The following is a 27915-nucleotide window of genomic DNA, read 5'->3' as shown; positions in this document are numbered from 1 at the left end:
CCCTGGGCACAAAGGGTCCTTCCTAGTAGCTAATGAGGGGTGTCTGATCCTTCCTAGACATGGTGTCTGCTGGGTTGCAGCTAAGAAATAAGACTTTGGTGTTGGGGGTGGGGTGGGGACTACCGGCAATTGAGGAATAGGTAATAGCACCAGGGTCTTTGTGTTTAGTTGAGAGTGGCATCAGGGAATGCTTGGCGGCTTCTTTAGTGCCTGGCATCTCTATAGAGGATGCCTTGGTGCTTGATGCCACTGCATGTACCATCTGTTTCACCTGGAGACATGTGCTCACTGTTCCAGGCTCCTATGAGGGATAGAGCAGCTACTCCATTCTCGAGACTGGGAGAAGGATTACAGGGGCTGGGCAGATTGCCAGCAGTGGTGTGCTTGGTGTTTGGGGACTCTGGTCCAGGTACCCAAGAATAAGTGGCCTGCCATGCAACGATAATTGAAATGACAATGGATTATACTTCTTAGTATGAAGTTATATTTGCTGTGAAGCTTCAAGTTTGGGGCATTTGCCAAGCTTATTTCCTTTGGTAATCTCAAGTACTAGCAACTGGATGGGTTCTTAATCACATTTACCCACTTACACAGGGCAGAGGAGAATCTTTGCCCTGCCAATGTCTTGAATCCAGGATGGTGCCTCAGTTACCTCTTGATGGGCAGGAAATGGCCAAAGGCAGGGAGATGTTCTAGAAATAGAAGTTGAGGTTTCTAAATGAATGGCCATGGGATAGGGGAAGATAGGGGAAGAGTCAAAATAGAGAAATCAGAATGGACGGTCAAAAAGGGTGGGCACACACTTAGGTCCAAAACACTGATGTCGCTGTAGAGACTTCTAATGGGGGACTGACTCACGGAGAGTCTGGAGTTAAAAAGGGGTTGCAGTTTCTTGGAGTTTCCCCTCTCCCTTTTTCTTGGTTGACTTTGCAGTAACGGGTAGTTGCATTCTAATGCAAAAATCCTCAGCAAAGTGCTTGCAGTTGGAGAGGGAGAGAAGGGGAAGAAGATTTCCACCCTCAAGGAACATACGGTCAAGCTCCCGAGTATTTTTCTCTGCTGCTCTTCTTGCTCTCTCAATTTCTTCCATAACCTTTTCTAGATATTTTATTCTCTTGCCTTTGTCCCTCCTACCTCTGATCTCCCAGTTTGCTTCCATGCCTCTTTAAAAGTGGTGGCAGCATAGTCAGGACTAGAAGAGAAAGCACATCCTCACAAGGGAACATCTGTTTGGTTGGCACACCTGCGTTCATTCTGCGACACTCAAGATGTTGGGTCCATTTATAGTGCGGGTCGGTAGAAGTTAGCATTTTCTTTTCCTCTTTGAAGTTTTTGCTGGGTGTTAACGGTGTTACACTTTTCCAGGGGTGATTCTTTATGGGGATGTTTCTGTATAAACAAATTGGAATCCATTGTGTGCTTTTACTTTGTGGATCAACAATGGGCCATTACAATGGCTAGGGCTGAGCTAAGAACAGGACCTCTCCATCCGGTGTAACCCTCCTGTCCCCCCCACATCCAGTGTACTGAGAGAGTAATAGTGTAACACTGGTTAAGCTCAGGTCATAAAGTTCTGTAACGGTAAACTTGTTGGAGTCAAGAGGGAAATAAAAACAGAAAACAAACTCAAGAGCTAGGGTATTCTCATCTCTTACCCCCCCCCCCCCTTTTTTTGAGACAGGGTCTCACTGTGTAGCTCTGGCTGGCATGGAAATGCTTTCTAGACTATGTTGGCCTCGAACTCATAGAAATCCACTTGCCTCTGCATCCCAAGCACTGGGATTAAAGAGCCACCAACCACAGGTTTATCTCTTGCCTTGATTTCAATTCCAAGACTTTGATGTCTTATGTGCTTATGTTATTCCCACCTACGATATGGGGGTGAAAGAGACCTTTAAGAATGGAAGTAGAAGAGATTTGGGAGAGGGTTGCATTATTCAGCTAAACAGTGAAGCTTTATTTTGCCCCAAATACCTCCAGTCCCACCTTTTTAGGAGCTTGAAGCAGTAACATCTGTATGTTAAAAGAATAAGGTTCTCATTTATCAGCATTATTCCTAAGATGTAAATATTACCCAGATGTGTGTGTTGTTTAGCTAAGAGTTAACTTGGGAGGGGCAGGCTTTGGGGCAAAGTCAGGATGAAGAAATGTTGACTGAGACTTAATGAACTATATTGTTTCTGCCCTCCGGCTAACCTATATCTGAATACAAGGGAGTAAACAAAAGCCTTTTACATTTAAGGCTAGTTTTCACTTCTCTCATACACACACAGATATACACATGCACATATATATGCATACATACGTATGTATGCGTGTATATATGGTGTGTGTGTGTGTGTGTGTGTGTGTGTGTGTGTGTATTCCTGGACCTGAAGCAGTACAGCATAAAAACCACCTGGCTAAAAGCTAAGATCCAACTTATATTTTCCTAAGTGTAGAATTTCTCTTTTAAAAAACACTAAAGGAGTTGACAGTTCCCACACATGTCCATTTTCAAAACTGCGCTCAAGTTTGCGCGGACAGGTGTGGGTGTGTGTATACTCGTGTGCACGCCTGCACCTGTATGCTTTAAACCTTCCGTGCCTTTAGACAACCTGACTAGGATCCCGCGAAGAGCAAAAGTTTTTTTAGTCCTTGGATAGTGCAGCCCCATCAAAAGGAGCCTGTGGCACCACTCGCTGTTCACAGAGAGTACGCACAGATCTTTCCCCCTCCTCGTGGTCAGTTTTTTTCTTTGTGATCAGTAATTGGCTTCTCTTGGTACGCTGAGATCTATTACAAAGCCAAACATCCAGAGGCCGAGATGAAATGACACAATTTGGTTATAATTTATGTTGGCCCCTGACATATATATTTTTTTTTTAATGATTTGGTCTCTAAGCAACTGATCTCTTAGCAACAAGAAGCACCTTTATAAAAGATGGCACACAAAGAGTGGCTGCCAGAAAAGCTATCCGGTTTTTAAACGGCTGCTCATCATTAGCAAAACTCACCATCTTCAAGAGTCCAAAAACTAGAAGTGACCAGCAGACCCAGGTAACCATGCTATTTGCACATTTTCCTGGAAAAAAAAGAAAAGAGAAACCAAAAGCCTCATGCAACTATTGAAGAGAACAAATTTTTTTGAAATATACTCATTTGATAAGGTCTTAGTTGTTGGTCTTGTCTAACTTCTGATAAGAGAATGTATTCTTTTAAATATCTGCTTCTTGATTTAAAAAGATAAGTTGAATGTGGATTTCGTTATCAGCAAACAGCTCTCAGGACATTTCGTTGGCGTGAGAACAGAAGAGGGGAGCATTTTATCTTCTGCAGATTTTCATTTGAAGGGACTAATAGTCTATATTGTGCAAAGATAGATGTGCAGAATGTCTCACCCACGCCATGCACACTCTAGGGAAATAAGTGTGGTTGTAGATTCTCAGAATATTTAAAGAGTAGCAAAATTATTTTACTTCTAAACTTGAGCTGTTTGTTTAATCTGGTGTCAGTTTCATTTGCTGTAGGTGGTAAAGGCGGTCTCCCCCTCCCTTTGGGAACACAAAAGCAGGCATTTTTTTTCATTAGTGTTAAAAGAAAAGTGCATTTCCAAACTAAAAATACTAGAAATTATAGCCTTCTGTGTCTGTCTCATTTGCTTTTTTCAGGTACTCAAGAGCTGATGTTTAAAATTCTCTCTAGAAAATTAGAGTTAGAGAAAGGAAATAGTTATTTCATCTTTAGTCCTTAAATTAAGATTACATAATTATCAACCCACTTTGGGGGTACTCAGTAGACAGGAAAGGGAGAAGAGGTTTTGGTGTGGGGGGGGGTAGGAGGTGGAGGGAGGGAGCAAGAATCTTCACAAGCTTGGAAGCAGCATTTCACGGAAACATCACAGAGGACAGAGTGTCAGAGCTTCAGGCGGGATGAGTCGGGTGGTGGCTAGCGATGGTAACCGGTTTCTGTATGAATGGTGGCACCTACTCTCTTTTAATCGAATCACTTGCTGACATCCTTTAGAAACAACAAAAGCGAGGACAGGCGAGTCGGAGGGGGATACACAACTCGGATCAGGACATTCCAAATCAGGACAATGCCAGACACTGGAACGGATGTCTGGAACCTAAGAAGTACCTCAAGAGCATGCTCTGAGGGCTTGTGTTTTTTGCTTTTGCTAGCAACTCCAGGCAGAATTCCTTCTCGTCCTGGCTGCGGTCGGAAGTTAGTAATGTGTACATTTTTACTGAGTTGCAGAAACTTTCGTAAGTAGTATTCTAGGAACGCACAGAGGAGCACAGAGTCTTTTAGGACTAAATATTCTCTGGATTTCTACTGCAGTGTGGTGATGATTGTGAAAAGGTGCCTGTGGCTTTCATGCTAAGGAAATTAGACAGCTGTTGTATAACTTTCTGGCTGTGTTTTCAGGTTTAAATGCACTGTAGTCTCTTAGACACGGAGGAGGTTTAGAAGAGAAGGAAAGAGCCAATAACAGGTGGCAGGGGAGATTTTGGGGGGCTCTTTGGGATTTTTCAAATGAAGCCATGGTTGTCTTCTGTGACATGGGTCATATGTTGAGTTTTGCCTATGCATAAGGTGACAAAGGGCCCAAGGTATAGCCGGGCTCATCATTTTTGGCTGACTTGATGAGCCATTTCCTAGGATGGATAAGCAATTGCAGGATTTGAGACGTACAATTGAAACACTCCGAACAAATTGGCCTTGGAGCCTGAGCCAGTTCCTGTTCTGCAGTCTTGATCAGTCACTCCAGACCCACACTTGCAAACGGGTGGTCTCTGTGGAAATGAGAATGACAAGAGAGTGGGGACCCAGTCAGGAGAACTTACCAGGAACAGCTTTTATTTCAGGACCCACGGTTTGCATCACAACCGTACTGGCTAAAAACCTCGGCAAACTTGGCAGTCAGCTTCTTGCAAACCCTAGGCTTGAGTCAGGTGTGAGGTGAGGAGATGGAGGTGATAGTTAGCAGATTCACTGCTGTGTTGCTGTGCGGAAGCATATGCTCCATTGGATTAACTCAGGACACCTTAACGCCCAGAGGAACACAGTCAGGACCGAACTTGTTCGGCTCCTATGAAGTCGGCCTCGGGCGGCAATGTCTCAGCCATCCTAAGTGGGACATGCCTGGTGTGATACTTCCTGCATTCTGCGGTGCACGAGAAGCAGAGTTAAAACCAGAGCAGCGTCTTTGGACCAGGTGCCCCCTGGGCGCTGGGCTGTAGTTTTGTTTAACCCTCACAACAATTGTGCATAGGTTTTGGTGTCTCTATTTTACGCACATGTTAAGTAAGCCAGGTTCAGCAGTTTGCCAAGGAGTTCCCTATACCGTGAATGGCAAAACTGGAAGTTAAACCCGGGTTAGTTTGATTCCCTAGCCTGTGAGATTTTCTTTTGCCAATGGCACGAGATGCTTCTTAACACCATTGGAACAGTCCCCCTTAGTGAAGAGAAGGCTCTAGGGACTGGGCTGGAGGTGATGAGAGGGGAGGGTGCCTTCACAAAGACCATGCCTTTGGGAAAGACTTGGGTCCTGTGCTTTCAGGGACTGCCTCAGTCTATGAACTGGAGGTGGACACTCAGTCAGGCTGTGGTGGCAGCCTCCCCAGGGCACGTTGCCTTTCATTGCTGTGATGTATGTCTCAAGTGAAGTAGGGTAGGACTCTTTGAGGTACACTTTCCGTGAGAGGAGAGCTTTCCTGAGTCAGGCCTCCCTGGTGGGAAGCCACCCCTGGAACACGAGAGCTGAAGAAGGCTTCTCCTCCAGAAAAGAAGCCTTAGCAAGATGCAAAATAGGTCTAGGGAAACCTCAGGACTGAAGAAGAGAAGAGCTGGGCTTGGTAGGCATGGCAGTGGGGAGTGGAATGACAATTGAAAGGCACAGGCTTTCTTCTGAGGGAAAAAAGCCTTAGGAAAGAAAAGTCACCTATAAGATGGTGACTCCCTGTCCCCTTGGGCTTTCAGCATTGCCCTCATCCGGCTCAACCCTTCAAAAGTCCCGACAAAGGGCTCAGTCTAAGCAAGGTTCCCTCAGCAGCACTCTCCTGAAATGGTTTCTGGGGGACAGAAGGCTGGTGGAGGAAAACAAGACAGGGCATTTGTGGCTGGCCCAGAAGACAAACCGCCCATGCATCCCTATTTCTTTTGGTTTTGCATCACCCAGCTCAGAGACTTGGACAGTCTTGCTAAAAAGCCACAGATGGTTTGTGTAGATGCGAGAGCGCTATGGTTCTCTCTTCAGTCTGGGAAAGATGATGGTATGTACAGGCAGAAAGGCCCTGCACTGCTCTAGGGATCTACAGTGGTTTAGGAGTGCGACTTGGCATGATTATTAAGTGAATATAGAGGCAGAACTTTACCTACCATATTCAAATCCATCCTGGTCGGAGGGTTGCTAGCATTTCCAAAGGGTGTAGTGGACGACTTCCCCCTTTTCCCCTTCCTCCTTGCTGAGCTAAGACACTTTTCTCTGGTCATATGCCAGATAGCTTAGGAAGTCTGAAGTGCTTGCTTACAGGTGGTTTTCAGCTTAGAATAAGAACAATCCTTGTGCAAAACTGGACGAGAAGTCTTTAATCCTCTGCCAGTTTATAGCGCCAGTTTCCTTGAATTCTTGTTTGCGCTATGAGACACGCTCTCCTCCCTCTTTGTGTTCCTGCCTGGTGTGTGGTGCTATGACACATACGCTACAAGATGTCTGACACTGTGTGAACTTAGCATACCTGTGACATGCTGCAGTCCACTCCCTGCGTAGTGCACAGCAAGTCTCCTTGTACCTGACAGCTCTGGGCAGGAGACAACCACTGGACTCACGTTGGGTTCTCAGAACTACATAAATTATGATTGATCTGGGAGATGACTTGGAAATTGCATATTTTATACATTTTGTAGCCAATAGAACTGAGGAGATGCTCCCAAGTCTCAAATTAAAGCTGAAGATAGAACCTAGCTCTCTTGACTCCCAGTCCAGTGCTCTTTCCGCTGTATGTGTTATTCCTATGGAAAAGGTAATAGCACAGACCACTACCCCAGGAAAAACTGTGGGTATTGAGCAAGTTTAAGAGCAATGACTGCCACACAAAAAACATATGAAAATTATTAAAAACATAAACGTGATTTAGCAGCTCCCTGTAACTAACCATCTTTATTCTTTCTGTAATGTAAATGTGTGGCTTCTTGCTAAAATGGAAGACACTTGGAGTGCCCGAAAGCTCGTCAGCCTATTAAAACCCCACAGTTTCCTCCCTGTATGAGTAGTAAGCAAGAGAGGAGGGGAAATGTCCCCTCCCATCCTGAATCCTAGTGTCCAAATAGATCACTCATTTATATAGTCGGCAGAAAGGAAATGAGTGTGTATCTGCGTGTGTAAGTCGCAGAGCCACAAACAGTGACAGGTTCTTTGAAGAGGTCACTCTCAGACTCACTGAGAGCAAGCTTCCTCCCTACTGGTCATAATCCTGGAGGAGGATGCCCCAGAAGGGCCCTGCTGTAGCGGGCCAGTTGCAGAAACTCTGATGACAGGGCCACAACCTTGATCGGTGGTGCCAAAACTCATCTGCCTGGAGCTCCCGGCCTCACATCCTGTACTGACACCTCCGTGTAGGCTTAACATTGATAACCTGGTGTGTTGATATTCTGAGCAGAGGATCTTCTGTGTTTAAAGAACAGAGGACCACGCCATAGAGTGATGTTTGTTGAGCTAGTCTTCAGTGTACGGGAATGATGTTCCCAGTGGTGGCTCAAAGCTCGTGATATAAAGGTAGATAAGACATGCTCCTCGTCTTGAAGACGCTCACATTCCAGTGATGTTTGTTTATAGTTAACTTGGGGACCTGTTATTGTCTTCTGCCTTGGAGTTACGGATATGCTCAAGGCAATGCCCCCATAATGCCTATTTTCTGATCTCTTGTGCACGGTAGTGTACACATCTGGAGGAAAAGGCTGACATGGTGCAGGCACTGGAGGGTCCTGGAGGTTTAGATTCCTCTGGTTGGTATTGTTAACTGTAGCAATAAGTTGTTGGAGTTCCTCTTGCTCTGTAACAAGAACTAACTTGGCTTGTTGATTTCTAATACCAACCTTCTTCTTAAGGAAATCTAAAAGGCTCTTTGCGTCAGCATGGTCGAGTCCCAATTGACATATCTCTTGTTTCTCAGCATATTCTTTTTTTTTTTCTTTTTGGTTTTTCGAGACAAGGTTTCTCTGTAGCTCTCAGCATATTCTTGCAGGCACCTGCTGCCTCACTTGTGGCCTCTTGTAGTTGCCGATATTGTTCTCCTACTGTTATACCAGCTGAGGTGTCTCCTAAGGTGTCTCCATGGGCTGTTGCAACTTCTGAGGCAGTAGCTGATAGCCGAGGGAATATCCCATGCTCCAGATTGTTAACCCCAGATAGATTAAGTATTCATACAAAAGGAGCATCTTCTCAGTGGCGTGCTAAGCCCTTCAGTGCTAGTTTAAAGCTATCCACCTCTGTTCTAACCTTAATTGTCTGGATCAATCGATGGAGAGTGATTCGGTCCCGTTCCTTGTGCAATACACGATCTAAAACAGTTTTGACAATTAAGAGCCTGGAAAACGGCTTGAGCCATCAAATTGGTAACGATAATATCATCAGCATCATACCCTGCAACTAAATTAATGCCGTGGTGAATTAACCTAAACTTGAAGGTAAAAGCTTGCATTGCTCTCATGATCCCGAAAATAATCATCATAAAGCCAGAAGTATGCCAACCTTAGGGACAGCATATTAGACCTTGTTCAGTATGGATGGCTATTTGATGCTTAACCTTTTCTAGACACACCCTCTCTCCAAAAACAAGCTGTTAGGAGCAGCAAGGAATGAACCACAGAGCTCAACAGATCCAGGTAGAAGTTTATTAGAAAAGGGTGAGGATGAGGGGGGAGAGCTATATCGGCCAACCCAAAGAGGAAGTAAAGGCCAAAGGGGCAGGCAGAGCTTACTTAAATAAAAAGGAAAAGTTTGTGTATGCAGACAGAACCGCCAAGCAACGCAGGACATAATGATATGTGGTTGCAGGGCCCCTAGGCTGGCTAGGTATTTGCCTGCATGCCGGTGGCAGCATCCTGCCCTCTGACGGGGTCAGTATAATGCTGGAACCCTAACACAAGCTGCAAAATAAAAGGGACAGTCCTACTTTTCTATGTCCAATAAAGTCTGTCTTGTCCCACGACCTGGCCCTATATCTGGAAAGAACTTATCCACAACTTGGAGCACAAGTCCATTCTTCTTAAGGTAGTGTTGTACAGCCCTAGTTTCAGAGGCCTCTGGGTTTCTCTCGTACGCACGATGAATGCACAAGGTCAGTAAACCCCTGTCTAATAGGTCACCAGGACAATTCCAGCCTCTATTGTGTAAATTTGTGAGCAGCTCGGCAGGTTCTGGGACTCCAAACGAGAAAGTTTTAGAACTTCACACAAAAGATTCAACAGGTTCCGTTTCAAGGCTAAGAATACTATGCAATCCAACGTCTTCTTGGGCTTCTAAGTAAGAGTGTAACTTCTTACTCGGCTATTTGAGTTTTGCCATTTTAAAATGTTCTGACAAGCTTGGTTAGTTCTATTAATGGATAAAACTAAAGTTAATGTTGATTGACTATGCTGATGTTGAAGTTAGTGAAGAATCTTCTTCCTCCCTTGATTTTTAACACAACTTCTGATGGAGTGTGTGTTAAGAGTGCCTATTATTCATGTCTCTGATTGTCATGAGCATGTTATGTGTCTGAAACATAAACATGTTTATGTCTTACTACAATGTCAGAATTTGTTGAATAACAAGAATTTCACAAGCAATGTTTGGTTTTGGCAGCGATATGCCGAGCAGCATCACTTTCTCTGATAGGTCAAGGGAAACACTGGCTCTTTCATTCAAATCTTTTAGATCATGTGTGTGTGTGTGTGTGTGTGTGTGTGTGTGTGTGTGTGTAAGATATATATATATATATATATATAGAGAGAGAGAGAGAGAGAGAGAGCACAGGTGTCTGAAGAGGTCAGAGGCATCAGATCCTTGGAGGTAGTGTTACAGGTATTTGTTTGCCACATGGATCTGTGTGCTTCAGGTGGATCTGAATTCTGATCCTCTGCAAGAAGAGATCTCTCTTAACCACAGAGTCATCTCTCCAGTCCTCTTTTGTTCAAATCTTAATTAATAAAATTAACTCTCAAATCTTAAAATTACCTTTAAGACAGGAAATATAATCTATCAGTATAGGTCACAGAATAGCTACAAAGTGTCTGGAAAGTCACAGCAGAGTTCAGAGATGCCTGGGAGGCCAAAGTTGGGAGCCCCATGGAGACGCAAAAGAGGGCAGGTGAGAGTGAGGTAGGGTATGTGCCTGGGTGGGGGGCAGGGGGCAGAGAGCTCGCTCCCCCTCCCCGGGAGGGCTGCTGTAAGCACCTCTGATGCTGATGCCGCCTTTGAGTCCTTTCAGAGTCGCCCGAGAACTACTAGGGTGCGGTGCAGTGGAGGCAGGAAGAGTCCAAGGGCCGGGCTTGGACCAAAGAATAAGATCCATGCGGATGACCAGGTGGACAGGCAGATGACAATCTGCCTTGGCTGTGTCAACATCAAGAAACCCGGCTGAGCTGAAGCTCATGGGAATAGTAAGAAATTCTGTCAGTCTCTTGCGTTCCTACCGGCCGGTGAGATGAGACAGGTGATCATCGGGATCAGAACCCCTGCACTTGCGCACGGCCTCTTATTTTGGGGTACAATCTAGGCAGCTATACATTGCTCTCAAGCAGGTGTGTCTCAGGCCTGGTTTTCCTGATCTAGTTTCAGGACATCTATGAGCTACTACAGTCCCAAGTTATTCTGATAAATTTATAACACAGCATCCTTCCTACTTTGAGGAGTCAGGTACTAGTCAGTGTCGTGGGTGCTGCTGGATGGGTGGTATTTTATGTGCCCAACAAGGTATGCAGTCACCTGGCATCCTCAAAATGGAGTGAGGAATTGCCCGTAGGATGGAGTCAGCGCGAAAAGGCAGGACTTGACACGTTGTGAAGTAATGTAAGGCGGGCCACAGTCTGATCTCAGCACCAGTGAGGTTACTGTAAAGGCCCTGGGTGGTCCTGCTCTACTCCTTTGCTCGTAGAGCAAACCAACTCCAGACTAGTCCGAGATACTATCCCTGAGCGTTTAAACTGCTTTACACCTCACTAGGCTCAACTGTTTTCAGTTTGCCTCTTCCCAGGCTGTCTGTGTGTTCAGCTATGGCCATCTATCTGTGTAGCCTTTTAAAAGGGACAAGACACTGAGACACACTAGATGACTAGATGTACGCTCCAGCATGGGTTGACCCAAGCACATTTTTTTTCCCCAACTCAAAGAGTTTGGTTCTTTTCCTGACTTTCTGACAAGCTCTTTCCCTTAGCTATCCCGTTGTTGACTAAGGCTTTAGCGATCCTTTAGGACCAGTGTTTCTGGTAGAGCACTCAAGATCCATTTTCATTTATGTTCTGCGCCATCAGCGTTCACTTTTGAGTTGATTTCTAGGTCTTGTACAAAAGTTGCTCCGGAAATACCCCTGATTCCCTTCGCCCTAGCCTGAGTAGGGCTCATCTCTCTGTTGTTACTCTTTGGTAATTTGCATGCTTCCTTTCTTTGGAGACCAATCACATAACCCTGGCTGCTGTTTGCATTTGTTTTGCTAGATTTCCCCTGGGCCTTAAAGCAGAAGCCAGGTTGTTTCTGTGTTCCTCCTGGTCAACCTCCTCCCTCAATACTGGAAACTTGACACCCTGCCTTGCCCTTGGAGTTTGCACTTCAAGAAACCTCAGGGACTCAATGGAGCAGAAACGTGATTTGGGCTCTTTTTCTCCTTGACAAAATGCATCATTTGCTCACACTGAAAATCCTCATGCTTCTCTCTGCCCACACACCCTGGCTTCCTGTGGAGTCTCCCCATCTGCCTGGCATTTTCTTCCCACCTCTAAAGAGCTTTCCAGGCTCCTGTGGCCCTGGCACCTGCACCATCAATTCCTACTTATGGTTCATTTTTAAGCCAGTAAATCAGGGGAACTACAGGGTTGAGTGCTGCATATGAACAGAACTGTCCTATCGGTTTTTGTCTGTCTTGGCCTGTTATGGTCCGGCCCTCTCTCCCGACCCAACCCGTTGCACCACTAAGAGGAACCTTTGAAGTAACAGCTGTCTCCTTGACCAAGGAGCTGTTTATCCTGGACTGACACCCTATGTGTAAGGCCCAATTTGCCCTTCCCAAATCTCCCCTGAAGTGGGACTGGAGCACAAGACGTCTCTCAAGTTCTTTTATTACATCATATTTCCTTGCACTTAGCCAAAAGGAATTATCCATCTCTAAGTATTTCTAAACATAATGTACTCTGAGAACCAATAGTTGCGTAATGAACACACCATTTTTTTTTTAAAGCAAGAAGGGAAATTTGGGGTCTTTGATAGCACTGATTATTTTTCTGTTGCTGTGATAAAATACTGTGACCAAAAGGAAGTTGTTTATGATTCCAGAGGGTTAGAGCAGGAGTGGGGAGTCATCTTATTTCATTGCAGGCAAACACAGGTGAGGTACTTCCTGTAGCAAGGCTCCACACCCTAAAGGTTTCATCTCTTCCCCAGAGAGTGCCACATGTTATGAGCACCAGGTGTAGTCAAGAATAAGCCACTAGACTGCATAGGAGTAAAGGCGTGTTAGAAACGTCACCACGGATGCAGACACCAAGTTCTGAGTTGAACTGTGAGCCTAGAATGTAAGCAGCATGGCCTGGCCTGCGAGAAGCCGGTTGGAGGCTCAGGGAAAGGCAAACTTTGTGGAGAGGAGATTGTGACTGGGAAGTGGGCAACGCTCACTGAAAGGAAACAGGGCCCCTGGGGTACTGCGTGGGGCCTGTGTGAGGAGCCTCCAGCTCTTCTGAAGCAGGACGGATGTGAGTGCCAGCCGTACTGCATAAAAAAAAGAAAGCAAAACCAAGAAGCCGCGAAGATAAGAACATGATTCCAAGGCAGAGACTTTGGGTCAGTCTCGTCCTGCTGCCCAGTCAGTGGCCAGCGTTGGGCAGGCTGCCCTGAAATCGTCCCACCCGCCTCCTCAAGTCAGAACGAGTGCTCGAGAAATGTGTGCATGTAAGTGCATGGTGTGTATATGTTTGCCCTGTGTACACTTATGCACACACACAATGCCTCTTGTGGTCCTCAAGGAAGCATAAAACTGAAGTAGTGCTTCTGTTGGCTCCCCAGCCAAGGAGCCCCCTGGCCTACGAGCCTCACCCAGAGGCATTCGTTACTCCAGGATGATGGAAGACCTTCATTAGATTCCTTACTATGGGAAATTTCCAGAGTGTGTCCAGAATCACCACCATACCATAGAATAAACTCCACCTCTGGTGTAGGTCATGAGGAGTAGATGTGAACGCAGCTGACAGCAGCCATTGTTACCACTGCACAGCAGTAACCCCGTCAGTGCTGTCATTGCCATAGGGAGCCTGGGCTGGCTACTGTGGAACCAGCACCTGTGACTAACCACTCTGTGACGAGAAATTGTCTGAGCCTGGGTACTTGAGATCTAAGGGAGAAGTATCAATAGCAATGTCTATATTTTTTGCGGGGGGGGGGCAAGACCATCCACCCCGTATTTGTGCATACAAAGCTCACCCCTCATCTGACCCCCTTTTTCAAAATTCTTGGTGACAAAAACTTTTTCCCATTTCAGTGTCTTTTTGGTTTTTATTTGCTTGTTTTCTGAGCCAGGGTTTCTCTGTGTAACAGTCCTGGCGGTTCTGGAACTAGCTCTATAGACCAGGCTGGCTCTAAACTTCCAAAGATCTGCCTGTCTATGCCTCCCGAGTGCTTGGTGTGTGCCACCACTGCTCGGCCCCTATCTCAGTATCTTTGTCTTTCGAGGGGTACTATTTTATCATGACTGTTAGCTGCCCCTTACTGGGGAGTAAAGGTTTTTTTTTTTTTTTTTTTTTTTTTTTTTTTTTTTTTTTACCGCTGTCCTTGGAGAGGGAATATGTTAGCCCCTGAGCTTGGTGTTTGGTGGGAATGAGTGCTAAAAGTCCTCATGTGGTTGAGGGAGGAAGGTGCTCCTTCATTAAATGGAAAAACTTGTCCAACAAACATTATAGGTCTGTTAGGTGTGGTATATTTTTTAATTATGTGTTTAAATACCAAGTTCTATATAGGCATGTGTTAGATCAGGTTGTCTAGAGATGAGCCCAAAATGACTTGTGTTAGGCTCTCATTTTGCACCCTTCCATGGCTGTATTCCTGGAGCTGGTACCAGTATTTATCTTTGCCCCCATGTATACCAAGTCTCCAACCCTCAGGCTCAAGAAGGTGTTGAGTAAATATTATATGCCCTACAATTTTAATAGGAACGACAGCTTCATAAATGCATTCTACTGAGCAGGCTGTGATCAACCATTCCTGTGATTCTGGCACTTCGTGGGAAAAAGATCAGGGTATCAGGAGCCCAAGGTCACCTTCAGCTACATAGCAAACTTGGGACAGCCCCAAGGTATACAAGACCCTGTCTAAAAATAAATAAAATAAAGACTATTAAAATGGCTTGTTTCTGGTTTCTTTGAAAATGGAATCTGAAGATCATTTTATTAATTTTTGCTCAGGGTGCAAGAAGGATGGGGTATCAGATTTTAAAGAGCTAGTGATTGCTTTGATAAGTTAGCCACTGATAAATTGTGCAGGAATGCCCACGTTGACTCTGCCAAGATGTTTGATGGTAACTAGTTCTGTGTGAACAGAGTGAGGGCTCTCACAGCGCTGGGTGATGATACTATGAATTCAGATGAACTGTCTGGGCACCTTTTCTGCTGTGGGGGCTGTAGTGTTTAGCACGGTAGTTTTCACAGTACTAGATACAGCTGTATCTTGTGTGGACGGCAGCTTCATAAATGCTTGCTACTGAGCAGGGCGTGGCTACCCATTCTTGTGATCCTAGCACTTGGTGGGAAAAAGGCAGGGACATCAGGAGCTCAAGGTCACCCTCAGCTGCACAGAACAAGTGTGAGAAAGGGAGTTGTTCGACAAACACATTGCTCATCCATCCTTAAAGAGCTTATCACACCCTCGATCCTACCCCTAAGTGACCCTGTTCCTTAAACTGCATCCTACCTACCGGGTGGCAGATTTCCTTGTATCGCCAACAGATTCTTTCTTCATTATGACTTTTTAAAATGGGTGTTTTGCCTGCATCCATATGTATGTGTACCACAGGTGTGCCTGGTACCCACGGAGGCCAGAAGAGGGTGTTGAATCTCCCAGAACTGGAGTTACAGATGATTGTGAGCTGTGAGGGCTGGGCATCAAACTGGAAGAGCTGCTGGTGTTCTTAAGCACTGAGCCACCTCCCCAGGCTCCCAGACAGATTTTTAAGACCATGGATAACACCTTCCCTATAGAATTTGGTGTCAGTAGCCAGCAAGGCATAACTTTGGTCTGAACTGGGTTCAAGTTAGATATCGGAGATAGTTTGCCTTCCAGGATTTGGGTTAGCTAACTTGAACCAAGTTCTGAGTAGTAGAATATGGGAAAGCCCCCCCTTCTCTGCTCATTCATAAGCATATCAAACTGTCCTCAAGTACCTACTGAGTATAGATTCCTTCAAGTTACCTTTGCTGCTTTTTATGGTCTTTCTTCATTTCCTATATCATAAGTAGGAGAAATTAAATAGGCTCTAACTGTAGTATAATTTTGAAAAGAGGGAATGCCCCCACATTGGATGAGAGCGTTGTCTCCCTCGCCAACAGTCCCTTAGCAAGCTCTGTTCTCTCTCCATGGACTAAGCTCCCTACCTCTTTGTCATTCTTTCTGGCACACACTCACCTCACTTAAGGCACCTAGGCGCTGAGAGAGGCTTTCTGTTACTCATTCCTCCTCACTGAGCATGGCACCTGACTCTGAAGGCTCCCCGTGAATGGGTGGATGGTTTGGGGGACTATGAGCGGCCCACTGGCAGGTCCCTAGCTGGAGACCTTGGGGTTGGAGCTGCTATCCTCCAGAGGACAATTCATGGTGAACTTTCCCCCCTAAACTCTGGAAGAGTGAGTCTGAGGCAAAATTTTGCCTGCCTTTTGTATCACTTTATGTTTTCATGTGTGGCTCTCTGAATCAAATTATTTCAAGGCAAGGAAAATGTCCTGCAGAGAATCTTGTCATGCTAAAGTTACACAATGTGGAGCAATGTGCGCAGAGAATTATTCCCCACTATGCTCTCTGATCTAATGCAATAAACCTATAACAATATTGATTCTGTCTTACTTCCAAATTCTGGCTGGTCACAGGCCATCCCGAGGGCTGGTCACAGACCATTCTGAGTTTTCTTTTAACCATTCCTTTCTTAAGACTTGACTACGTTCTACGTGAGTTTCTCTATAGCTATGATAAAACACGGATCCAGAGCAACTCAGTTTATTATTGGCTTACACTTTCACGTCACAATCCATCTTATTAGGGAGTTAGGGCAGGAACCGAAGCCGGACCAAAGGCAGAAACAGTGGATCAAAGCTCTTTAGTGGCTTGATTTCAATGGCTTGCTCAACTGTGGTTTAAAACAAACCTGGGCTGCCCAAAGGAGGCTGGGTCTCCTGCATCGATCATAGAAATGCCCACAGGGCCAATCTGATGGAGGCAGTTCTTCAACTGAGATCTTATCTTCCAAAGTGACTCTAATTTGTGCTAGTTCACAAAAAAATTAACCACTACACTTTCTTTTGTAGAACTTTGCTTCTTTTCTTGAAGTTTTCCTGCCTGGCCAAAATCTTTACCAAATCGATTCTCAGGCAAATTTCTTACATGTTTGTATGTCTGCTTTCGTTTTTGTCTTCGCGGCTGGCTCCCTGGCCTCCCTGGCTGGTTCCCTGGCCTCCCTGGCTGGTTCCCTGGCCTCCCTGGCTGGTTCCCTGGCCTCCCTGGCTGGCTCCCTGGCCTCCCTGGCTGGCCGTGCTTGCTTGTGTGGGTCTGTGACTGTGTCTCTTCCTAGAATTGATCTCTGAACACCTGTGTTCTATATCTCACAGGAGACCCTTACTCAGGAGAGGTCAGAGCTCTTTAGTCTTTATTTTAAGGATGTCACCAAAGCCACTTTGGAATTTCTGTTTGAATCTGTGGTACTAAAAGCATTTAATGCTCTGGGGGAATTTATGATGAACTGAGTATATGTGCAAACCTTTCATTTCACTCCAAATCTCTGGGATTTTAAGACTGCTCTCTCTCTCTCTCTCTCTCTCTCTCTCTCTCTCTCTCTCTGTGTGTGTGTATGAGAGAGAGAAAGTGTATGCATGAGCATGTGTAATGTGCATGCATGTGTGTACATGCCTCTGTGTGCGTATCTGTGTTTAACTCTCAAGTGACCTCTAAAAAAGAGCCGTTCTTGGGTATAAATTCTGAAAGCATAAGCATAGCTGGAATAAATCTGGTAAATGAACTAGATCAACAACATGACACACAGAAGAAAACAGGATACCCAACAGATACAGGGTGGGGGCAGACGTCAAACAGGGATCTGCACTTGGAAACAGAGGCTTACCGAGTAGGAGGAAACCAAAGATAACTCCCAGGAGTTTCTGATCATCTTCCTTCCTTTACCAACCAATGGTAGTGGGGACTCTGCCAGAGAAACTATGGGTCTGAAAGGGTAGAGCTAAAATCACAGGTTACACTCAAGCCCAGAGGTGTATTCTGATGAGCGATGTCTGCTGCCCCTTCTAGAAGACCATCTGTCTTCTCTTCCTTCCCTACAAAGTGGGCAAGCAGAGGCAACCAATGGCAGTTCCTGACACTCAATGACCTCATAATTAAGAATCACCACATATTTGATTAAAGCCAAGAGACAAGTTGTGAGGACACAGAAAAGTTGTGAGGACTACTGATGTTTTGTGTTGTCTTCTGTTTTGTGTTGATTTCATTGGTTAAATAAAGAGACTGCCTTAGCCCTTTAATAGAACAGAAAATTAGGTAGGCGGAGTAAACAAAACAGAATGCTGGGAGAAAGAAGCTGAGTCAGGCAGTCCCCATGATTCTCACTCCCGATACAGTCGCAGGTTAAGATCTTCTGTAAGCCACCTCATGGGCTACACAGATTATTAGAAATGGGTTAGGTCAATATGTAAGAGCTAACCAATAAGAGGCTGGAACTAATGGGCCAGGCAGTGTTTAAAAGAATACAGTTTTCATGTAATTATTTCCGGTAAAGCTAGCCGGGTGGCGGGACGCAGCCCAGCCTGCCAATCTTATTACAACAAACTACAGAGTTACATCAGCATAAGCCCGTGGAACCCACTGATTGAGCATTAAGAGACACCACAGCAGATACTGCATATGGTATTAGCAGCGGACAGTGCTAATATCTTGGTCTTTGAAGCAAAATATATGACTGGATAGGCTGAAAGGCCCAATAAATAACAACCAGAAGCCCAATACATGAAATAAGTATACAGTCCAAACACAAAACAGGAAATACAGGGAATGCACAAAGGAAGTAGGAATTGGTACATAAGGGCCCCATATCAGTATCAAGAAGGAAAGGAAGCAGAGAAGGTGTCACCTTGTGAAGAGTCACCAAAACTTCCCCAGAATTGGGAAGGACTGACACATCCCAGAGATCTCAGTAGGCCCATTCTTCACCTGCTGATGGGAAAGTTGCTTTAGGCAGAGTAAGAGGTCCTTTGGAACCAGTAAAGAGGGTGGATGATCCAGCTCTGGCCTTCCCGATGAGACGTAAGCTAAATTAGACAGAAATTGAAGAACAATTTTTTTTTTTATGGTTCACATAGAAGTCTGGGAATTCGCCTGGGGATGCAGTTTGGTGGCAGAGCTTGCTTAGCATTTCTGAAGCTTCGTGTTTGATCCCTGGCACTACCGAAAATGTGGAAAACACGGCCTAGAAAACAAAGCGTGGGTCAGCATGGGAGAAGGTGGGCCCTGGGGTGAAGATCAGCGATTCCATATCTGTTTGGGCTTTCCCCGTGTTTCCCGAGTGTCCTCAGTTTATCAATGACAAGAGGATCACGGGGTCATAGAGCTGTAGGGGACTCAGAGACGACCATCTATTGGTCCTTCTAGGTTTCCAAGTGAGGTATGGTTACAAGGTGACCTGTCCCCAAATTCACATCTCTGTAGTGGCCCCCAGTGATACAACTGCAGCCTGGAGATTGGTTCCCTTGGGCTATTTCTAGGACTGTTATTACCTGCACACCCTCCTTGAAGACAGGGGACTGATATTAGCTTCGATTTTTTTCTTTTACATTTATGTGTGTGTGAATGTTTTGCTTGCATGTGTATCTGTGTACTGTATGTGTGCCTGGTGCCCAAGAAAGTCAGAAGATGGCTTCAGATCCCTGGTACTGGAGTTATGGATGACCGTGAGACACCGTATTGGCACTGAAAACCAAACTGCAGCCCTCTGCAAGAGAAACAAATGGAGCCCCTAACGTTAACCTCTATGGACCTCTAACTATGTGTCAGACACTCTGGCAAGGATTTACCTAATTTCCTCCTCATGGTACCCTTATTAGGAGACACCATTTTCTGATGGAGAAACTGAGGCAAAGGTACAAGATAGAGGATGTGCTTGAACATAGGAAAGCTGGCAGTAAGGGAAGGAACCGGAAGCAGCCGTGAGTTTTGCCTGTCAGTTCTTTTCCCGTTCTCTCAACCGCTAGGCCTTTTTCCCAACTTGATAACTTGGAACAATATGCCCTGGGCTATCTGCTCACAAGGCCATGCCCCACCTTTGCAGGAGTGTGACTTTCTTCTCTCTGTTCACACTTGTTTAGTCTACCCCACTGGACACCTATACAACCTGACTTTTGCTGTATTTGTAGAGGTGAGATTGTTTTGACTTAATGAATAAGTGGAATTAATTATTATAATTGTATAAATATATATGTATTTATATATTATGAATTATTTATATATAAATAATTCCATTTATTCATTAAGGGTACAACTTCTTTGTGCTTGTGCTTAGGGTCTATGATAATGGCCAGGATGTAGCAGGTTACTTATTTGGGGTGAAGACAATAGTCTGAACCAACATGAGCATTCTATGAACTTGGCTCCTCTGTGGGAAAAAAAGAAAAAGAAAATGAGGACCTTGATTTTTGGCATCCTCAGAGTAAGTTTAGCCCTGGACAGTGGCAGACTATGGTGGCTCACAGGGTCACAAGAGGGGTCTTGGGGTTTCAGGCACGCCCCTCACTCGGTCCTTAAGTCATTTTATGGAGTAAGACTTTACAGAGTAAGCCTTCCTCTGCAGGTTTGGGATCCAGTTAAAAATGAGCAATCGCCAAGGACATTTTACTTACAAACTGGAAGCAGTACGCAATTGGTCAGTAGAGGTGATCTAGATCTGCAAAGAATTTCTTGGAGGCTGGACGTTTGCAACTCAATGGAGGCTGGTAGATAGGCCTCAGGGAGTTCAGAGACCTAGCTCTGGCTTTGGCTATTGCGTGGTGATGATCCCTGACTGTGTTTCTCCAGAGAGCCTTCATTCCAGCATCAGAATGGGCCTGGGGCTTGAATGAGAATAAAAAGAGTGAGAGATGGTGGCCAGGGCTTCATCATGCCAACCTTCATAACCTCCAACTTCGGCTCTGGTTAAATAGGACTTCAGGCACCACTGCCTGTATAAAGTAGTAATTCAGAAGAAAAGGAATTGAGATGAAGAGGGCCAAGGCACTGATAGGGACTGCAGAAGCTGGAGAGTGGGGACAAGGTTAAGAATGTTGGGCATCAGAACTGTGGGGAGTCATGTGATCCAACCCCCTTGTTAATAGATAAGGAAATGGAGGTCCAGGGAGGTTAAGTAACCCCAGTACTGATGTGGGAGTGATTTCTTATTAATAAAGAAACTGCCTAGACCCATTTGATAGGGCAACCCTTAGGTAGGCGGAGTAAACAGAACAGAATGCTGGGAGAAAGAAGCTGAGTCAGTGAGTCGCCATGATTCTCCCACTCCAGACAGACGCAGGTTAAGATCATTGCTGATAAGCCAGCTCGTGGGCTACACAGATTAATAGAAATGGGTTAGATCGATATGTAAGAGCTAGCCAATAAGAAACTGAAACTAATGGGTCAGGCAGTGTTTAAAAGAATACAGTTTCCGTGTAATTATTTTGGGTAAAGCTAGCCGTGCGGGCGGCCGGGTGCCGGGGACGCAGCCCGCTGCTCCTATTACAACACAGTACTTTGGGGGTCATTTAGTATTTTCCTTGCCAGAGAGTGGCCCTGCTCTAGGATATCTCTGTGGCCTCACAGTTTGTTCACTAAACAACAGATAAGCTCACGGGGAGAGATCAATAATGCAGCTGCTATCTGACTGTTTGGGTGGTAGCTATAGGCCACTGTACTGTTGGAATTTGGCATCTGCAATCCCAGATAGGACAAGCAAAACATTCTTCTGGGGATGTATGAATGCATTAGAGGGTTTTTTTTTTTTTTGACGCCTGACCTAAAAAGCTTAAGATGCTAACCATTTATTATTCACCCACTTCATTAACATTTATTGAGCATCTATAGCAGCCTCTGTGAGATCTCAGGGAAGGATGGGCTAAGTCGTGTTCATGATGAAAAATACCACACTGAAGAGACAATTTGATTGACTCTTTGAATGGGGGTGAAGCACCCTTAAAGCAGCCTCTCATATTCGGGTCAAAGAGTAGAAGCAAGGCCTCCTGGACTTCAGGGTGACAAATCTTGGATACCAACGCTCAGGTATGGATTTGGATTTTGCAATAGCAATAGATTCTGTGGTAACTGGACCACCCTAAGAATTACGCATTCTCTTGGGGACTTTCTAGTGTTGCTATCAAAGTCACGTGATCACATAGCTTTAATTGTCATAGAGACTTTAAAAACCAAGGAGTGACAACAAACCCCACAGGTGTGTGGCTTGCAAGGTTCCTCCCCAACCCCTTTCTCTGTGTCCTACAACAGAAAATTCACTTACCTCACCAGAGCATAAGCCCCTTGGGAAGTGAATGAGTTCCTGGGGCTGGTTAGTTAAAGAGCTGAACTCAGCCTTCTGACCCCAAATTCTTAGTGTGATGGTGTTCCTTCTGCCCGTTCTCCTTTTAGGTTAAAAGCCAAAATTTGACCGAAAAATTCTGAGGAGGCAAGCAAAATAAAAATGAAATGAAATGATAAGAAACAACCCTGGGGTTTTGGTTTTGTTTTTTTTTAAAAATTCTTCTTTTCCTTTTCTCAGGGACAGGAACAGAGAAAGGGGGCAATATATATAATAGTTTTGGTGTCAGACAAGCCCAGTTGGATCTTAGGCCTCTTGTTAAGCTTCTGGTCCCCCCAAAATCACCATCCTTGTCATGTGGTTCGAAATGCTTTTAATTGCCAAGGTCTCAAAGACTTAAGAGTCAGTGACTGCTGATGTCCAGGGGAGGTAACACTAGGTACCACGTTGGGAAGATAGTGGACCATACACTGAGAAAGAAGAGGCACCATCAGGGGCACAAAGTTGGAGCAGAAGGATGTCCTTGTCTTGGGTCTGTTGGAGGTGGATGGGTAAGTTGTGGAGAAAGCGTGACTTCAGTGAACCTCTTGTGCTAGACGCTGGGCCTCAAAGATGAGTGAGAAGTCCCCAAAGATAATCAATGGGCACTGTGAGCTTGGGGTGGGCAGTGCCAGCACATGCTTTTCATGTACTGTCAGGTCTTCCCAGGGGGAGGAACCCACTGGGTGAGGTCTCCCAGTGTGCCTCTTGCTTTCCCCACCCCTTTCTGCATGTCTAATTAGTCTGAAATCTCAGTGGAAGCCCTGAAGTAAGTTCTCGACAACCACATGTTGATTTAAATTTCCCTTGTGGATTCTTAATTTCTCTCTCCTGTTTAGGGAACAAGTAACTCCCAGTTGGAAGCTTGCTGAGGAGGAGGACCAGCCCTCCCCCGCCCCGCTCCCTGCACCCATGCCAGTCCATAGAAAGCAGGTAGCTGGATGTGACAATGGCCAAGCCGCCTCCACTTTAAAAGACCATGAATGAGGAGTCTTACTCTGCTGAGTCTCCTATAGCTGCTCCGTTTCTAAGGGGGAAGGTTACTACTATACCTTAGCATTTCCCCATCACTGATAACCCCGGGTTCCTCACTGTAGAAGGCCTTGGGCAGCTAAGCCTGTGGCTCTAGAGCATCTTGGCTCTGCTAAGATGACCCAGCCCTGGCACTTTGGGCTTATTTGTCTTACTGCCTTCATCTCTAGAGACAGAACCAGATGTAGCAGCTTGTTCTTTTTTTTTAATAGAGTATTTTCACATATCCATTTAATATTTAATAATACTCTTCGATCATACCTCTTTGTTCTCATTATTCCTCACCCTCTCCAGAAAAGTCTCTTGTCTCCCTCGCACACACGCATAGCAAGCAGAGGTAACTCAACAATGACTACATCATTGAGGAATAGGGTACCTCTTCCCCCAGCAACCATTAACTACGCCTTGCCCCTTAATGTTTGTTTAATGGAACCTTCCGGGACTTTTTATATAGTGCCTTCACGGTCAAAAGCAAGAGTCCCTGGGGCCTGGTTCAGAGAGTAAATGAAGTGAGAAATTTATAGCAGATAGGAGATAATTCTGGGAAAGACCGAAGCTGACTTCTCTAAGTAGAAGAAAAGACCCCAAAGAGCAGGGAGAGACAGAGGTGGAAGTGGAGGTGAAGGAAGATGGGGATGAGGAAGAGGAGGAGGGAGGAGTCAGCAAGTGGGATGCTTGTAAGTCGAGGAGGGATGGGACTGAGTGGAGATGAGCTGTGCATCCAGATGAGGATGCGCTCGAAGCCCTTACTGCCAGGTAGAAGCAAGAAGGTTTTTTTTTTACCAGGACACAAGTAAAACTGGGCCAGAAACAATCTAGCCTTAAGAATGCAGGACGGAATGAAGGGGGGACCTGAAAGGAAGGTTACCAGGGGGAGTGAAGTCGGGACCTGCTCGGGTCTGCAGTGAGTTCAGGAAGTGGGGTGCAGGTGTGAAGAAGAAAGACACACACTCCTGTCTGTGGGGAACTCACATTCACGAAGAGGAAACAGAAACGAAGATACAACTTTTAATCAATATTCCACTTTAATTTAAAGAGATTTGGACAGTTTATAGTAAAACATGCAAATCTGAAGGCTCAGTGTGAATGATTTTATTTTCATCGCCTCTGCAGATAAAATAGAACTGGTCCTATGAGGGTCACGCATGCATGACTAAACATGGCCAAGCATGACCAAGCAAATTTCAGAAAAGATATCAATTAAGACTCCGTAATGTGGGTCTTTGGCGGCTGCGTCATTTACCTCAGATACGGAGCGTGAGGAAAAGCTGCAGGCTGGCCAGAGCGGGCGTTGGACAAGGAAGGCTGTGCTACCACGCTGTGTGGCTATCAGTCTATACCTCTCAACATGCGTTTTACATGTTCAGCCCCTGCAGGCACTGGGGCTTGGAGCTACCCAGAGACTGATGGTCTCCCAGGAATGCCCCGATTTTCCACTTTTAAAAACGAGTATTGGAGAATCTAGAAGGAAGATTCAAATTGTGCTCAGCCAGCTGCTCAGAATACCTTCTTATCACGAATTGAGCAGAAGACCCTGGGAGGAGCCATTGTACAGTTAAACACAGTACTATGTGTTCTCTCTGAGAGGGACCTTTGAGCCTCTGGGCCTGGGGTCTTTGTCAGAAGGAGACCTGGACTTGAGGACCAGAAAATGGGCAAGCGTGAGGCTAGGAAAACACAGGTAGCCCCCATCTTTCCCTTGGGCAGGCTTGGCTGGGTCCCAGCAACCCAGAACCCCTGGGGCAGTAGAAGTACAATCTCTTCCCCAGAACAGTCTGAGCAGGTGGACATTGGAGCGCTAGGGAGGAGAACTACAGAAAGAAGCCGGGTTAGCGACAGGGTGGCATAGGCTGGAAAAGACTCTTTGGCGAGTGCTGCAGGAGTGAGGGGGGAAGGACTATGGTCTTCCCCACGAGAGGTACCAGAAGGGGCTCCACATCTGCTTGGGTTGGGGGGGGGGTCTGTCCCCAAAGACACAGGCCCATGAGGGGAGAAAGAGAATGCCTGGTTCATACTGAAGTGGTCTTCCTCTCCCAGGATGTGGCAGGGTTCACATGTCCCAGTCAGACTCACCCTTGCCTGGAGAAGGGCAGCACCTGCCAGCCCAAGGATGCCCTGTGCACTGGGGGAATTCTATGAATATTACCTACTTATGAATAAATCTATCAAATCTGTTTGTTTTTTGTTTTTTGTTTTCGAGACAGGGTTTCTCTGTGGTTTTGGAGCCTGTCCTGGAACTAGCTCTTATAGACCAGGCTGGTCTCGAACTCACAGAGATCCGCCTGCCTCTGCCTCCCGAGTGCTGGGATTAAAGGCGTGCGCCACCACCGCCCGGCTATCAAATCTGTTTTTTTGAAACATGTAAAGTTGCTTTTCTGGAGATGCCAATGATAATTCTTCAACCATTAAACATTTCTGTATCAATAAAAAGTAAAATAAAATGCAGTCCAGAGGGTCAAGAAATTTAAAGGGAGTATAAAGGCATTTTGTGGAACTATCTTGTGACTGGACATGGTGGGGCTATGATGGAAAGGGTATACAGGTTAAAAAGAAAGCGGGCGGGGGAGGTGAGAGACACCAAGATTTAAGGCTGATACAAGAAGGGTTGGATCTGGAGGCTTGGAGGGGTTTAACTGTGGAGTCATCCTGAAGCATCTAAGTGGCTGTGTCCACAAGGCAGCCAGAGCTGAAGGGGGAAAGGGCCGAGGAGGGGATGGAGGCAATGCCCCCAGAGAGGTGAAAGATGTAGATGGGAAAAGCAATGAGTCTCACAGTGTGAAGCACGGGGGAGAGATACTTAGGCTGGAGATGTCTTGTCCAGAGACCTGAGGAATGGGCACAGAGGAGTAGAGCAATAAAAGAAAAGGGAAAGTTTGTGCAAGTCATAGGGCCGATGCATAGGAGTGGTACAAGAATCCAGTGCCCCAGAGTGAGATCAAGAAGCAGCAGCAGGGGACGGGAGTGATGCCCAATACTGTTTTTCCAGAGGACCTAAGTTTGGATCCCAGTTCCCATGTTGGGCAGCTCAGAACTTGGTGCAACTCCAGCTCCAGGGAGATCTAGTGCCCTTTCTGGCCTCCAAGGGCACCTGCATTTACATTAAACCCACAGGAACCTAATTTTTTAAAATGTTTTTTAAAAAGAGGATAAAGGCACAGATGGGGCAGTAGGAAGATCATGTGCCATCAGTAAGAGGCAGGCGTCAGTGGTGTGGTGATGTAGAAACCGTGCAGTGTGTCTAAAGAGAGGCAAGGGGCATGGGTCATTTGTCATGACGAATGAGGAACTAGCGAGTCAAGAAGCGAGGAGGAGGCTAGAGTGAAGAATGAGAGTTGGGAGAAACTGGTGGTGTGGAAATCACGAAGGGAGTAGAAAGAGCGAAAGTGTAGCTGGGGTAGAGAGTGAGCTTCCAGGTCAGGAAAGCTGTTGTTCAGCTTCCCCCTTCACTGCTGGGTCTCACACAGCCTCATTTCCCAGCACTCAGGAGACAGAAGAAAAAGGGGCGTGAATTCAAGCTCAGCACAGACTCTACGGTGAAGCCTTGTCTCAAAAACAAACAAAAACCAAGATGGAGGTGTAGCACTGAAGATACTCAGGCAGGCCATTGTGACTATTGGGCCATAGTGTTCGTGTGCCAATTGATGGGACATCCCGGAAGAGAGATTGGCTGTATCAGGGTACCAGTGACACTGTGTCTATGGCATTTACTCCTTTAGTAAAACTGGGAGATTAAGATACTATAATTTTTTTTTACTTATCTTTTTTTTTTTTTTTGGTGATTCATGCCTATTTAAACACGTACCAACTCTTATGCGTCTGTCACATCTCCCGTTCATTTAGGATGCTGGCACTTGTCCCCAACTCCTCCATGTGTTTTCTGTAAAACCATTTCTCTCCCATGGTTTTCCTTTTTCTCTTCTGTAACTAAGCACTGGTGTCCTCTGAGACCATTCTCTGTGTGGCTTCCTCATCCAGTGCTTTCCACAGCCCAGGGGCTAATTTTGACCTACACACCACTTCTGCCTTAGCTCAGAGCTGCTGCCCCAGAGCTCCTAGACATTAGTACTCTTGTGTTTCAACAGTTCCCAGAACTCACACTTTCTCCACATTCATGGTGAGTTCCCCACACCTTGGAAATGGAGAAGAGGATCTAGGGAAGAGGGCAGATGGACAGGGAAAGTTCTGGGAGGAATGGAGGGAAGGGAAACTTCAGTCAGCATGTAATGAATAAGAAAATAATAATAAAAAAAACAACAAACCTGTTTTCATCTCAGAGAATGGCACCACCATCCCTCCATGCAGAAGTTTTTAGTCCGGTAGCTTAGGAGCAGTATTGAACACTCTTGTCAGTTTCCGCCTCCTAGACGATAGCTCTCCCACCCGTCTCCTTCCTACAAAACTGTGGAAGAGGACCAGCTGTCTCTTCAACTTTCATACCCTCTCTCTCCATAGTATTCTTCCTACTGCACCCAGAGTGTCTTAAACTTTCTGAAACTGTGATCTTAATGATTTTCTACTGTCCTTTGATGTAGAGGACAATCCTTCAAGCCGAACTGCAGCTGTTTTTGGACCTGTCTACTGGAGGCGTGGGAGGGCTATGGGACTCTCACTTGAGTATCCAGACATTCCTGCTAACCAGTTGTATGCAATTCTTCCCTAATTGCATGTGAAGACAGGGAAGGACTAGAAGTGGGAAGGACTAGGGAGAGGATTTAATCTATGTCTATGGCATATGGGGGAGTTAAGAGCATGCATGGCGTGGACTTTCCAGTGAGGCTGCTGGAGGGTCACCTGTTCCTGACCTCAATCTCTCACCCATATCTCTGTAAGCACCCCTAGTCAGCTCACTGGCTCTCCA

This window comes from Microtus oregoni, unplaced genomic scaffold, assembly GCF_018167655.1.
Source record: "Microtus oregoni isolate MIOR12 unplaced genomic scaffold, Mior012 000055F_ref0000237, whole genome shotgun sequence".
In the NCBI taxonomy this organism is placed as follows: domain Eukaryota; kingdom Metazoa; phylum Chordata; class Mammalia; order Rodentia; family Cricetidae; genus Microtus; species Microtus oregoni.
This window is presented reverse-complemented; position numbering follows the sequence as displayed.